Below are 15,638 nucleotides of genomic sequence, written 5' to 3'. Positions count from 1 at the left end.
ATGCAGAATGACAGTGAGTTCAGTAAGAAATGTTTACAAACAACAACAATTTCTTTCTGCTCAATGTACACAGTTATAGTGATCTGTATTAAACAGCAGGAGCGGGAACCGCAGTCCGCAGTCTTCACCTTCACGGTGACTCTGAATTTCAGTTTGGGGGTTTCAGAGAGAGCGGATGTTATTGCGGAAACTGAAGTCACTTTTCCTGTGAATGGAGCCGGATAAAGAGCCCTGGCCAGCCTGAGAGTCCCCGAGCCTCCATGAATCTTCACAGCTCACAGAGTGAAGGGCTTTTCCACTTTGAAAATGACCATGTCCGGCAGCTGGAGCTTTCCCTTGTATTTTCTGGGATCTGGGAAACAGCGGATCACAAAAAACAGAAATGAAATATAAATAATCGCAGTATTTTTTCACGTGGGCTAAACATCAGCTCAAATGTTACAGCCGGTGGCCGCGTGGCCTAATGGATAAGGCGTCTGACTTCGGTAATTCAATTAATGATATCAGGCGATTGCAGGTTCGAGTCCTGCCGTGGCCTTTGTATACAGAAATCCGGTGGAACTTTTGCTGACAATGCAGTTTTCCCTCCTCTCTCTCATCTTAGTCTTTCGTTTACCCCCGAATGAATCCACAATATCTGATTGATTTGGATGAAGATTTGAATAAAATATTATGGATCAATCGGTTCAATACAATTCTGTGGAGGGAATTCTAATGTCCTCAGGAAGGTGGTTACAGTCATAGATGTTTCAGCATGGAAACAGGCCCTTCGGCCCAGCTTGACCATGCCGCCCAATTTGTATCACGAAGCTAGTCCCACTTGCCCGCATTTAGCCCACATCCATGTATATCCACCGGGGGGGGGGGGGGGCGGGGCTTGACAGGATAAATGCTGAGAAGCTGGTTCACCATGTGGGAGAGTCTAGGACCAGAAGGAATAATCTCAGAGGAGGTGGCCGCCCATTTCAACCAGAAATGATGAGTAGTTTCTTCTCTCGGAGTATAGAGCATCTGTAGCAATGTTTGTATGAACCGAATGTAGAGGGTGGGTCAGTTAATTTGTTGAAGGCTGCCACAGACAGATTTTTTAAAAATTTAGAGTACCCAAACATTGTTTCCAACTAAGGGGCAATTTTGCAACCAATCCACCGACTCTGCACATCTTTTGGTGTGGGAGCGCACCCAAACACAGGGAGAATGTGCAATCTCGACGCAGATAGTGACCCAGAGCCGGTATCGAACATGGGCCTTCGGTGCCGTGAGGCACCTGCATAACCTACTGAACCACCGTGCTGCCCTTGAGACAGATTTTTAATCAGTAAAGGAAAGCAAGGATTATGGGGATAAGGCGGGAAACTGGGTTTGAGGATTATATCAGAACAGACATAACCTCTTTGAATGGTGGAGCAGACACGATGGGCCGAATGGCCTACTTCTGCTCCTCCGTCTTACAGTGTAATGAGATCTTCTGATGGACTTGTTTTCACGGCTGGGCGGCCGGTTCTGGAAAGACAAAATCTGCCAGCAGTGCCCCAGATGAAGCTGGCGTCTGTTTTGGAGCTTCTGAAACCGCATGTTTTCATGGTGCCAAACTCCTGCCCAAAACTGGTGTCGTGAATTAAATCGATTATCAGACAGAGGATTAGGAATATCGGTATAGAGAATGGTGCAAGAAGATTCAATCCTCAGTGCATTCCAGACCCGAAACACTCGTTGTGCAAAAGTGCTTCTTTTTCAAACATCACAGCTGCTTCCTTTGCAAATCAACGGAAATCTGTGCCCTCTCATTCTTGCTCTTTTTTCTCGGGGGAACAGTTTCTCTCTAGTTACTCCGCCTAGCCCCCTCATGATTTTGAACATCTCCATCATATCTCCTCTCAGCCTTATCCTCTCCAAGGAGAACGTTCCCAACATCTCCAATCTAGCCTCCTAAATGGAATCAATCCTGTAAACCTCTTCTGCACGCTGCCCAATACGTCCACAGCCTTCCAATATTGTGGCTCCCAGAGCTGTACAAAATATTCCATCTGATGTCTAACTGGTGCCTTGTACAGATTCAGCATAACCTCCTTCCTCTTGTTCTCTTTTCCATTCGTAAATAAGCCCAGAATAAGATCTGCTTTATTACCTGCTCTCTCCACCTGTCCACCTTCAATGATCTATCCACATATACACCCAGCTCTGTCTGCTCCTACATCCCATAAATAGTTGAGGGGCAGCACGGTAGCATAGTGGTTAGCACTATGGCTTCACAGCGCCGGGTCTCAGGTTCGATACCCGCTTCGGGTTCTCTGTCGGTTTCGGCCGGGTGCTCCGGTTTCCTCCCACGCTCCAAAGATGTGCAGGTTAGGTGGATTGGCCATGCTAAATTGCCCTTAGGTTAGATGGGGTAGCTGGGATGCGGGGATAGGGTGGAGGTGTTGGCTTCATGGGGGTTCTCTTTGAAGAGCCGGTGCAGATTCTATGGTCCGAATGGCCACCTTCTGCACTGTAAAATCTGTGATTCTACACTTCCCTACCAAAATGCATCATCTCACACGTCTCCAGATTGAAAATCATCTTTCGTCGTTTGAAGTACTCGACTGTCCGCGTCTCAGTTTTCAAAATTTCCAAGTTTGTACCATCCCTAAACTTTGAAACTGTTCCCTGTACACCATGATCTAGCACATTGTTATACATCAGGGAAAGCAAATATTCCAGTAGGAACCCATGTGAAACACTCAAACCTTCTTCCAGTCCGAAAAGTCTCGATTGACCATTACATTCTGTTTCTGATTATTCAACCACATTTATATCCATATTGCTGCTGTCCCTTTTATTCCAGGAGCTACACATTTCGCTAATTCTGTGCAGTTTTGGTTTCCTTATTTAGGGAAAGATGTAAATACGTTGGAAACGGTTCAGAGAAGGTTTCCTCGATTGGTGCCAGGAATGAGCCTTTTGTCAGTTGTAGGGAAATTACTGGAGAGAATCCTTCGAGACAGAATCTACTCCCATTTGGAAGCAAATGGACGTATTAGTGAGAGGCAGGATGGTTTTGTGTCTCACTAACTTGATCGAGTTTTTCGAAGAGGTCACAAAGATGATTGATGCAGGTAGAGCAGTGGATGTTGTCTATAAGGACTTCAGTAAGGCCTTGTCAAAGGTCCCTCATGGTAGACTGGTACAAAAGGTGAAGTCACACGGGATCAGTGGTGAGCTGGCAAGATGGATACAGAACTGGCTAGGTCATCGAAGGCAGAGAGTAGCAATGGAAGGGTGCTTTTCTAATTGGAGAGCTGGGACTAGTGGCGTTCCGCAGTGATCAGTGCTGGCAGCTTTGCTGTTCGTAGTGTATACAAATGATTTGGAGGAAAATGTAACAGGTCTGATAAGTAAGATTGCAGATGACACAAAAGGTTCGTGGAATTGCGGATAGCGATGAGATCTGTCAGAGGATACAGCAGGATTTAGATCTTTTAGAGGCTTGGGCGGAGAGATGGCAAATGGAGTTTAATCTGGACAAATGCGAGGTAATGCATTTTGGGAGGTCTAATGCAGGTAGGGAATACACAGTGAATGGTAGAACCCTCAAGAGTATTGAAAGTCAGAGAGATCTATGTCTACAGATCCACAGGTCACTGAAAGGGGCAACATAGGTGGAGAAGGTAATCAAGACGGCATACGGCATGCTTGCCTTCATTGGCCGGGGCATTGAGGACAAGAATTGGCAAGTCATGTTGCAGCTGTATAGAACCTTAGTTGGGCCACACTTGGAGAATAGTGTTCAACTCTGGTCGCCACACTACCAGAAGGATGTGGAGGGTTTAGAGAGGGTGCAGAAGAGATTTTACCAGGATGCTACCTGTTATGGAGGGCATTAGCTATGAGGAGCGGTTGAATAAACTCGGTTTGTTCTCACTGGAACGACGGAAGTCTTGGAATTCACTATCATTCATCATTAAGCGCAACACCTCCATACTCCCAGAACGCCTTGATCCACTGCAATTCGCATACCGCTGCAACCGGTCCACATCAGACGCCATTTCCTGGCCCGACACTCATCCCTATAGCATCTCGAAAACAAAGACCCCTAAATCAGACTCCTATTTATTGACTACAGCTCCGCCTTCAACACCATAGTCCCAGCCAAGCTCATATCAAAGCTCCAAAACCTAGGACTTGACTCCCCACTCTGCAACTGGATCCTCGATTTTCTGATCAACACAACACAATCAGTAAGAATGAACAACAACACCTCCTCCACAATAGTGCTCAACACCGCCGCCCCGCAAGGCTGCGTACTTAGCCCCACTACTCTGCACCCTGTTCACACACGAATGCGTGGCAATACTTGGTTCCAACTCCATCTACAAGTTTGCTGATGATACGACCATAGTGGGCCGGATCTCGAATAACGCCGAGTCAGAATACAGGCGGGAGACAGAGAACCTAGTGGAGTGGTGTAGCGACAACAATCTCTCCCTCAATGCCAGCAAAACTAAAGAGCTGGCCATTGACTTCAGGAAGCAAAGCACTGTACACACCCCTGTCAGCATCAACGGGGTCGAGGTGGAGATGGTTAGCAGTTTCAATTTCCAAGGGGTGCACATCTCCAAAAATCTGTCCTGGTGCAGCCACGTCGACGCTACCAGCAAGAAAGCACAACAGCGCCAATACTTCCTCAGGAAACTAAGGAAATTCGGCATGTCCACATTAACCTCACCAACTTTTACAGATGCACCTTAGAAAGCATGCTATCGGGCTGCATCACAGCCTGGTATGGCAACTGCTTGGCCCAGGACCGCAAGAAACTTCAGAGAGTCGTGAGCACTGCCCAGTCCATCACACGAACCTGCCTCCCATCCATTGACTGCATCTACACAACCCGCTGCCTGGGGAAAACGGGCAGCATAATCAAAGATCCCTCCCACCCAGCTTCTTCCATCCAGCAGCAGGTACAGAAGTCTGAGAACACGCACGAACAGACTCAAAAACAGCTTCTTCCCCACTGTCACTAGACTCCTAAATGACCCTCTTATGGACTGACCTCATTAACACTACACCCTGTATGCTTCATCCGATGCCAGTGCTTATGTAGTTACATTGTATATGTTGTGTTGCCCTATTATGTATTTTCTTTTCTTCCCTTTTCTTCCCATGTATTTAATGATATGTTGAGCTGCTCGCTGAAAAATACTTTTCACTGTACCTCGGTACACATGACAATAAACAAATCCAATCCAATCCAATCCAGTCAGTGGTGTTGTGTGGAAAGTAGGATTCAGTCTGTGGAGCTCCGTGTCCCATACTCTATATGTTCAGAGTGACCATTGCACAGTCCTTGTGGAGACAAGGCACCATCTTCACATTGAGGATTCGCTCCATCGGGTTCTTTGACACTACCACCCTGCTAAACGCGATCAATTTTGAAATATAATTCATGTATATTTCAGTCTCTGACACTGTATGACAGAGTCAGATTCATTCCATATTTGTAATATTCCGGTAATTCATCGGATTGTTGCATATCTTCTGTAACACTCTGTCTTTGGGATTCAGTTAAATCGCTTTGCGAGAGTCTCTGGGACTGTATGAGAGTCTGTCATTCATTCAGTATCCTTCATTCTCTGAAAATCTGTGTGAAAGTCGAAGGAAATCTGTAATGATCAATCTCTGATATTGTTATTGAGTGGATAAAATCATTATGTTGTTTGTCAGTTTCCGTTAACACGTCTGCATATCAGAATCATTACAAAACTTTCAGTGGCATTGCGCTTGCGTGTCCGTTGGGGGAGGGGCATATAGGCATTTGGGTGGTGAATGAATCTTTACCTCTCAGTCTCTGATGTGCACAGTACGAAGTCTGACAACACTAGGTTAAAGTCCAACAGGTGTGTTTCAAACACTAGCTTTCGGAGCACTGCTCCTTCCTCAGGTCCTGTTTTATTCTGTTCGCAGAGGAGGCCAACAAAACAAAAATACCCCAATTTACCCAATGATCCCAGTACGAAAAGCAAGGGACAAAAATTGTTTCTTTTCATTTTATTTTAACAACGAAACCAAATTGAACAGGAATAAAGAAGCGCACTGAGCGGATACAATAAGCTTCGGGAGGCAATGAGAAGCTGGTTTGATTGAGTCCTGGTTGTCGGTTGGATCGTTGGTCGAGCGGTATTGATTCCCGCTGACAAAACATCCATTTGCGATGAAATGCGAGAACTCCCGCGTTCAAATCCCGGACGAGCCCTGTTTTTTTAATCAAGACGATGGATATGGTGTCATTGACTTCAATCGGGGGCAGGTTTGAGCTCCAGAGAATATATCGGTGCAGAACATGTGATGAAACGAACACGACATTTCAAGACCGTTTCACCATGGTGTAGGACTCTGAATTTTTCCTCATATATCAAGTAAAACTAACGACCGCTTGTGCATCCAGGTAGTTGGCTGAATGTAATGGTTGTATGTAACCCCGATAAACCTTTGATTTATTTGCTGAACAAGAATCTTTCAATCTCCGCCTTAAAAATAATCAATGTCCCGCTTCCGCCGCATTCAGAGGCAGAGTTCCAGAGTCGCACAACTCGCTGAGAGGGAGAAATTTCCCCATCTACGTCCGAAAAGGGCGACATCCTTGTTTTTAACTGCCCAGTAGTTCTGCTCTTACCCACAAGCAGAGACATCCTTTCCAAGTCCACCTTGTCAAGACCATTCAAAATCTGATGTTCTTCAATCAAAACAACTGTCACTCTTCACCTCTCCTTTCCTCAATAGAAAACCCGCTCATTCCTGGGACCAATCGAGGAAATCTCCAAATTCACTTTCGGCTAGGTTTATCACCAAACCTGCCTCCTGAAGTCGATCGAAGAACTCCATACGATGCTTCAAATGTTCTTTCCATGTCTGGAAGTTGGAAGTAAAAGCAGATTGTACCACTTTCTCAATGCAATCCCTCAATGGTGGGATAGGATAAGAGTCCATTCTTGTAACTGCATTCACCTTTCTGTAGACCACACGCAACCATTGGGTACCGTCTGGTTTAGGTACCATCACTATGGGTGAGCTCCATTGGCTGCAATCCACTTCAATTATGCCATTCTTCAGCATACCCTCAATCTCTCTGTTAACCTGTGCCAATTTTAAAGGATTAAGTCTATATGGATGTTGTTTGATAGGGACAGCATTTCCCACATCTACATCATGTATAGCCATTTTCGTACTTCCCAATTTATCCCTACAAACGTGCCCATGTGATATCAATAGCTCTTTCAGGTCAGTTCGTTTTTCCTCTGGCAGGTAACTTCACAATTCATCCCAATTTTTAAGAACATCCTCATTTTCCAATTTAATTTGAGGTATGTCAAATTCACAGTCATCTGAATTTGGTTCATCACTTTGAGTTAGAATCATTAAAATCTCCTTTGTCTCTCCTTCCCTTTCAAAGTACCTTTTAAGCATATTCACATGACACACTCGCTGAGTCTTCCTCCTATTTCGTGTTTTTACCACATAATTCACCTCACTTAATTTCCTTTCAATCTGATACGGTCCACAAAACCTAGCTTTTAAAGGCTCCCCTACCACTGGTAACAACACTAAAACTTTATCCCCACTGGCAAAACTACGAACTTTGGTTTCTTGTCTACTACCCGTTTCATCGCATTTTGTGCAACTTTCAAATGTTGTCTAGCCAATTCACCTGCTCTATTTAATCGTTCCCTAAAATTTGACACGTAATCCAATAATGTAATTTCCGATTTCTCACCCACCAATTTTTCGTTTTGCAATTTAAGTTGTCCTCTTACCTCATGACCAAAAATTAGTTCAAAAGGACTAAATTTGGTAGACTCATTAGGTGCATCCCTAATTGCAAATAATACGAGTGGGATTCAGGCACTAGCTCATATTCACTCAAGGTGGGTTTCTTCACCTCCTCATACGTTGCAGAAACCTCCTCCGGAAGTGATGCAAACACTTCACTAACTCTACCGACCAGCTTTGTTTGAATCAGTAACACGCACATGTCCTGCGGCCATTTCATTTGTTTAATTACCTTCTCAAATGAAATGAAAAAGGCTTCCACTTCCTTCTCGTCAACCCTTGGACATATTTAAATAGATTCCCACCAAGCCTTCGACTATGACGCTCTTTCTCACTATCCTCATCGCTATCACCCAACTGTACGTTTCCCTTTACATCTGCCAATTTTAATTGATTGTCATGTTTCAAGGCCATTTTCTGAAGTTCAAACTCCCTCTCTTCATCTTTTTCACTGATCTGCATCTCCCTTTCTTTTTCGTTTTATTCCGCTAGGGCTATTCTTGCTTTTCTCCTTTCTTCTCTCTCCTTTTCATTTTCCTCTCTCTCTCTTTCTCTTTCGACTCTCTCACTCTCGTATTCAAGCCGCTTTAATTCTTTCTCATGTTCCATTTGTTTAATTTGCAACTGAATTTTTGTCATTTGCAATGAGCCAAACTCTATCTCAGGCAACTTTTAATGCTTAACCACCGCCATAATTATCTCATCTTTTCGCATTTGTCAGGTAATGTTAACTGCAATGTTCTTGCAAAATCCAACAGTCTGCTTTTCGTTTCTGTCCGTAAAGTACTACGTGTGACATTCTCCACCCCCAAAAACTTCTGAGCCTCTGAAAGAGACATTGTTCGCAACACTCTCCCCACTTAAACTAAAATACCACACCGGAAAAGCAACAATCGTTCACTGTGTTTAAGTTCACAAAAGCCAATCCAATAGATAGACTATTATCGCGGACGGGCCCCCAATTGTTATGGGCGAGGCGTTTTCCGAACCCCAAAATGTATCATGGAGTTCAACCAATCTCTCCCTTTAATGGATTTGTTGCTTTTCCTAGCACATGGCTTTTTCCCTAGGTGTGGGATTACAATTATGGACACGTGGGTTTTTAAACACAAAACACCGTTTATTCCATGAACTCAACTTAACATCTTAAATAAACATTCGATCTCTTAACACCCCTTACTTAAAAGATAACTCAGAAAATATTGCAACAGTAACTAAATACTGAAAATGTTCCTTCAAACTTCCAAGCGACTTAATGCCTTTGAACAGAATCACATCAGGTTAACGGGTTTACAATTATGAATTTAAATCACCCAAATGATCCAGAGATGGTATTTTATGTCAGAGATCCAGTTCCCGTCAAACACAGACACTCCCAAGCTCTTTTCAAACTTGCAGCTCCCTGGAAACACACACACACAAGCTTGAATGCAATAACTTCCCGGAGTGATTCCAGGCTGGTTTTAGAATATATTCTATCGACCAAGTTACTAATGAATGACATAGTGAACACCGCTGCGATGGCCGAGTGCTTAAGGCGTTGGACTTGAAATCTAGTGGGGTTACCCCGCGCAGGTTCGAATCCTGCTCACAGCGATTGAGTTTCGAAACGTTTGTTCGACTCCCCGCACAAGCTGCTGAATCGGAATGTTTGTAAATGAACGGTTTGAACCTATATCGAGTTCAGTCAGATATTTAACATTTTTTGGGGGAAACTGAGCGAAATATAAAGAAACTCGCACTGAAATCAACAAAGGGGTGTTAAGGGGCAGGACGGTAGCCTTGTGGATAGCACAATTGTTTCACAGCTCCAGGGTCCCAGGTTCGATTCCAGCTTGGGTCACTGTCTGTGCGGAGTCTGCACATCCTCCCCGTGTGTGCGTGGGTTTCCTCCGGGTGCTCCGGTTTCCTCCCACAGTCCAAAGATGTGCAGGTTAGGTGGATTGGCCATGATAAATTGCCCTTCGTGTCCAAATTTGCCCTTAGTGTTGGGTGGGGTTACTGGGTTATTGGGATAGGGTGGCGGTGTTGACTTTGGGTAGGGTGCTCTTTCCAAGAGCCGGTGCAGACTCGATGGGCCGAATGGCCTCCTTCTGCACTGTAAATTCTACGAATCAATAAATAATAACGTTTCCTGCAACGTTTGGAAGGAGAAGCAGGAACGGCAGCGAATGGAAACGTGGTTTGCTTTCATTCAGGTGAACGGCTTTCTGTGTAAAAAGACCGTGCCAGAAATGGAACATATTTGAAAAATATTTTCTTGTTTTCTTTCCTTTGTCTCTCTATCTGTTTCTTTGTTTCTTTTTCTCTCCTTACTCCTTTTTGTGTGCTTCTCCGGGGACTGATTGGATACACAGTGAAACTCAGCCCCATCTCACCCCAACTCTTTTGGACGAATACGTCCTGGTGATGGACGGTCCTGAATCATTGGAAGAATCGACAAACTATTCCATTCTTGTCCTTGTGAGAAGTTCCATTCCTGGTTGTGAGGTGGTTCTGAGATAAAGGCATCGAGAGAGAATGAGGTGACTGCAGTCTGACTCTTACTCTGAAAACCAGTTAGTGCGCCCTTGTAGAAAGTGGATGTGTCTGAGAACAGGAGGAAAGCAGATCATGGGCCTGTGATTGATTTTATTGAGCCGGACCTTGAAAAGTGAAGCAAACTTCTAACTAGTCGGTGCCTGTCTGAGAACTGGTAAGGAATTACGGCTGATATTGAAACGGTTCATCTTTAATTAGTTTCAGCAAATCGATTCTTTCAGAGGTGTTGGTGTATTGTTTTCAGAGTCACTGTCATAGTTTCTTAAAATATGATTTGTGCTTGTTTTTGTTTTGTTCAGTAATTTGGGGAATCTATTTGGAGCGGGTGCAGTTGGTCAATATCTGTGCCCCGTGCTTGGCAGCTCCCCGCGAAGCAGCAGCTCCATTCCTATCGAGATCTGTGGGCACAAACAGGAGGCCCAAACTATGGAGCACTGCTGCCATCTCCTGGTTGAAAGCAAGTTGTGCAACAAGTTGATGATGTATTCGTGATACGTTTCAGTTGGAGCAAAATAACATTAACATGGTTAAATATTATCATTGTAGTAATCACATTTAAATCCCCAGATATCTGATTTCTGACTGAGCGACCCAGCTCATCCCGATCTATCGGAAAATGAAAGATTCCCATTACAGCCATATTGGTTACAAGAATATCCAGTCTCTGGTGACACACGATCACTCGAACGATCACTCGTCTATCCAATCAGTGAGGTTGGCCTCACTGTGAGACAAGATTAGCAGAAGGAAAACTAAATTAATTAGATTCAGATCACACGGTTATACTAGACCTGAAACATGAAAACCCCGCCATCTTACAATTCCCGTTCCAGCCTCCCCGAACCGGGGCCGGGAGGTGGCGACTCGGGGCTTTTCACAGAACCTCGATTGAAGCCTACTTGTGACAATAAGAGATTATTAGTATTATTATTATTGCTCCTCGCCTGCGGTATGGTGATCCTCAGGTTAAATCACCACCAGTCAGATCTTACCCTCAAAGGGCCTATGGTCATCAGGGACTAGAGTGACTTAATTTATTTTAGAACTGGATCAATGTATGACATTTCCAGGATGTGACTTCACTCTAGACTGGCCAAATGACTGACAGCCGGGACATTAACGACCATTGAGGAGTTACCGCTACCTGAGGCTTGGTGGGATTGCTGGTTTTAAAGGTTCATCATGACATCTAGAGATAAAAAGCCGGGAAAGTGGACATGAGTATTATCATGAGATCATTAAAATGTAAAAGGAGGCCATTCTGCCAATGGACTCTGCAACGATATTCTGAAAGAGCCTCTGTGTCCCCACCACATCCCTGTAACACCACCCAACTTTCTGAACACTAAGGGTCAATTTAGCATGGACAGTCCACCTAACCCGCACATATTTGGACTGTGCGAGGAAATCGGAGCATCCGGAGGAAACCCACACAGACACGGAGAGAAAGTGCAAACTCCACACAGTCAGTGACCAAAGGCTGGAATTGAACCCGGATCGCTGGCTCTGTGAGGTAACCACTGTGATAACGTGCCACCGTATGAGGTCATAACACGTCATATATCAGATCAAGCATGATCTCATTGAAATGCGGAGCATATTCGATGGGCTGAATGGCCTGCTTCTGCTCCTACGTCTTATACCCTGATATTGTGTAAATGTGTTCCTGTTCTTGGGTAAAACCCTTGTTAAACCAACACAGACACCGCATGTCGTCTGCATCTGATTATCTGGCGCAGAGAAGGTGATTGTGGAATACATGTCGTACCCATCAAACTCTGCTACTCACCTGACTGAGATTTGTTCTGTATCTGTAAATCACAGGTAGTGTTCGCGAGTGGAGGGAACACTCTGCACCTCAGTCTCTGGGACAGGTTGTGAGAGCAGAATTCCTTCATTATGAGTCAATGTCTGGGACTGTATGTGAGGGTGGGATTCAGTCTCTATTAGACATTGGTACTGAATATCAGTGTGGAAATCTGTCTGTATCTATCAATCACAATTACCGTTTGGGAAAAGTGAGATTAATACACAACAGCAGCACTGCTGTAACAGACAGAGAAAGAGACACAAAAAATCAGAAAGAGACTATCAGGACACACACAATGACACACAGAAAAGGTGCCGAGATGGAGAAACTTTTTTTAGGAAAATGTTGTTTTCTGCTGCACACAGTTTGTAAAGTTATATCTTGCTGTGCAACTGAGCTCTCTGTAACCGTGACACTGCCGGTGACAGATCTTTACTGTGTTTGTGCCAAATCATTACTTGTTGTGTAATGTGGTCCCAGTTGTGGAAATAAGATCCATCGGAAGCAGAACCGTTACTGAGACGACATTTTAATTCCATATTCATTAAATTTTGTCACGAAATGTTCGTTTAGACCTCTGGATTCCCAGTCATAACCTTGCGTTCCTGTTACGAAGAAAGTTCATTCAGCATCAATATTTTCAGATAATAACACGGAAGCGCCCAACGTGGGGCTCGAACCCACGACCCTGGGATTAAGAGTCCCATACTCTACCGACTGAGCTAGCCGGGCTGCTGGTGCACAATTTATTAAGCGTCTTCTTGAAGAGAGCTGATGCGGTTAAGTCCTTCTGCCATACTTCCCACTCCTGACACCATGGAGAAATGCTCGTCTCTCAATGACTGGCGACCAATGACATGTAATAAAAAATAACTGACTTAATAATTGAGCAGGTCCTCCTGGCTTGTGCTCTGACTGCGATCCGGGGAACTGCCGGAATCCCGACACGTGACCATTTTAGTTGCGTCATCAGGTCATCAGGCGACCGTTCGGCCTGCACAGGTCTCCTTCTGTGCTGTAATTTCTAGATTTCATCATTTTAATTTTCCTCCAGACTGTAAAGTGTGGTCCTGTTCCATTTGAATTTCTAATATATTTCCCATGTAACTGATGTTGTTCCACAATCTATTTAATCGGTGGAATTGTGCGTTTAGGGAGCTGAGGTTTTCGAGTCTCTCAAGGCCTCTCTCCAAATCCAATGGTCATTTTCCACGAAGATTCAACCCCTCCTCACATAAACACCGGGGCCCCGTTGATCGTTTGAATGCAATAACTTCCTGGAGTGATTCCAGGCTGGTTTTAGAATGTATTCTATCGAACAAATTACTAATGAATGACACCCTGGGCACAGCTGCGATGGCCGAGTGGTTAAGGCGTCGGGCTTGAAATCCAATGGCGTTTCCCCGCGCAGGTTCTAGTCCTGCTCGCACCGACTGCGATTCGAAGTGTTTACTGAACTCCCCGCGCAAGCCACTGACTCGAGAATGAATCGGAATGTTTGTAAATGAACCTATATCGAGCTCAGTCAGATATTTAATGTTTTTTGGGGAAACTGAACGAAATATAAAGAAGCTCGCACTCAAAACAACAATCAATCAATAATAACGTTTCCTGCAACGTTTGGAAGGAGAAGCAGCAACGGCAGCGAATGGAAACGTGGTTTGGTTTCATTCAGGTGACCGGTTTTCTGGGTAAAAAGATCGTGGTAGAAATGGAACATATTTTATCTCTCTAGCTGTTTCTTTGTTTCTTTCTCTCTCCCTCACTCACTGTTTTTGTGCTTCTCCGGGGACTGATTGGATACACAGTGAAACTCAGCCCTATTTCATCCCAACTCTTTTGGACGAATACGTCCTGGTGATGGACGGTCCTGAATCAGTGGAAGAATCGACAAACTATTCCATTCTTGGCTCTGTGAGAAGTTCCATTCCTGGTTGTGAGGTGGCTCTGGGATAAAGGGATCGAGAGAGAACGAGGTGACTGCAGTCTGGCTCTTACTCTGAAAACCAGCTTTGTACAGCGCCCTTGTACAAAGTGGATGTGTCTGAGAACAGGAGGAAAGCAGATCATGGGCCTGTGATTGATTTTATTGAGCCGGACCTTGAAAAGTGAAGCAAACTTCTAACCAGTCGGTGCCTGTCTGAGAACTGGTAAGGAATTACGGCTGATATTGAAACGGTTTATCTTTAATTAGTTACAGCAAATCGATTCTTTCAGAGGTGTTGGTGTGTTGTTTTCAGAGTCACTGTCATAGTTTCTTAAAATATGATTTGTGCTTGTTTTTGTTTTGTTCAGTAATTTGGGGAATCTATTTGGAGCGGGTGCAGTTGGTCAATATCTGTGCCTCTTGCTTGGCAGCTCCCCGGGAAGCAGCAGCTCCATTCCTATCCAGATCTGTGGGCACAAACAGGAGATCCAAACTATTGCGCACTGCTGCCATCTCCTGGCTGAAAGCAAGTTGTGCAACAAGGTAACGATGTATTCGTGACACGTTTCAATTGGAGCAAAATAACATTAACATGGTTAAATATTATCATTGTAGTAATCACATTTAAATCCCCAGATATCTGATTTTTGACTGAGCGATCAGTTCATCCCGATTTATCGGAAAATGAAGGATTCCCATTACAGCCATATTGGTTACAAGAATATCCAATCTCTGATTTAATACATTCTCTCGCTTCATTGTTTGTGTATTCGTTCTATATATGGAGGCAATGTTTGAAGAACTCAGTAACAGGTTGATCAATGTACCCGGAGAGGTGAAACTGCCGCCACGAACTTCCTTCTATAAAGGTGATTCCAGTCACTCCCCACTTTCCCATCAGAACAACGTCACAGAAGAAATCACACCAGCTTCACAGAACAACCATTCAGCACGAAAGTAAATTATCTGAACTATGCTAACCAGAATCAGTGTGCTCAAACATGTGTTCTTGTTGAAAGAAAAAATGAGGAAGTGAATAGTGTGGCTACCGCAGGGCAGTAATGTTATAGCTCCTGGTTTAAGGAGCAGAGTGCCGCAGCGGAAGCGTGTTGGGTCATTAGCCCGAGGTCGAGGAATCGAGGCTATTCTCTGCTATTTACATCCTCCCTGACACGAAAAGTAAACATAACGCACGTTCCTGTTTGCTTTGCAGCAAATACCTATCAGAAAATTTCTTGCAGTCTCATCCCGACATTAAACCCAGGATAAAGCAGACAGCATGACACATTACAACATTGTAAAGCTCACACAGAGGGAACCACAGAGAAAATGCTTTAAAGTCTCAGCAGGTCTGACCAGATCTGTAGGGAGAGAAAAGAGTTAACGTTTCGAGTCCAGATGACACTTTGTCAAAGCTGGACCGGATACGATATCCAGTAGTACCCCACAAAGGGGCAATATAGGTATATAACGATATCCAGTAATACCTCACAGGGGGCACATAAGGAAATAAAGCTTTATCGAGCAACAAATCACAAGAGAAACTAAGTTCCCATC

General features: G+C 44.4%; 4 non-coding genes across 4 annotated transcripts; 3 read left to right on the top strand and 1 right to left on the bottom strand.

Annotated features, from left to right (window-relative positions):
* The first annotated feature begins 449 nt into the window (after positions 1 to 449).
* On the top strand, positions 450 to 538 carry trnar-ucg (transfer RNA arginine (anticodon UCG)). Its single transcript is given in 2 exon segments — positions 450 to 486; positions 503 to 538. It is a non-coding gene; the product is annotated as a tRNA-Arg (tRNA).
* An 8,779-nt stretch (positions 539 to 9,317) lies between these two features.
* trnas-uga (transfer RNA serine (anticodon UGA)) lies at positions 9,318 to 9,399 on the top strand. Its single transcript has one exon. It is a non-coding gene; the product is annotated as a tRNA-Ser (tRNA).
* A 3,414-nt stretch (positions 9,400 to 12,813) lies between these two features.
* On the bottom strand, positions 12,814 to 12,886 carry trnak-cuu (transfer RNA lysine (anticodon CUU)). The gene has a single exon. It is a non-coding gene; the product is annotated as a tRNA-Lys (tRNA).
* A 618-nt stretch (positions 12,887 to 13,504) lies between these two features.
* On the top strand, positions 13,505 to 13,586 carry trnas-uga (transfer RNA serine (anticodon UGA)). The gene has a single exon. It is a non-coding gene; the product is annotated as a tRNA-Ser (tRNA).
* The last annotated feature ends 2,052 nt before the right edge of the window (positions 13,587 to 15,638 follow it).

The sequence above is a fragment of the Scyliorhinus torazame genome, chromosome 24 (assembly GCF_047496885.1).
Source record: "Scyliorhinus torazame isolate Kashiwa2021f chromosome 24, sScyTor2.1, whole genome shotgun sequence".
NCBI classification, from domain to species: domain Eukaryota; kingdom Metazoa; phylum Chordata; class Chondrichthyes; order Carcharhiniformes; family Scyliorhinidae; genus Scyliorhinus; species Scyliorhinus torazame.
The sequence above is the reverse complement of the archived record's forward strand: the minus strand, read 5'-3'. Positions and strand labels throughout refer to the sequence as shown.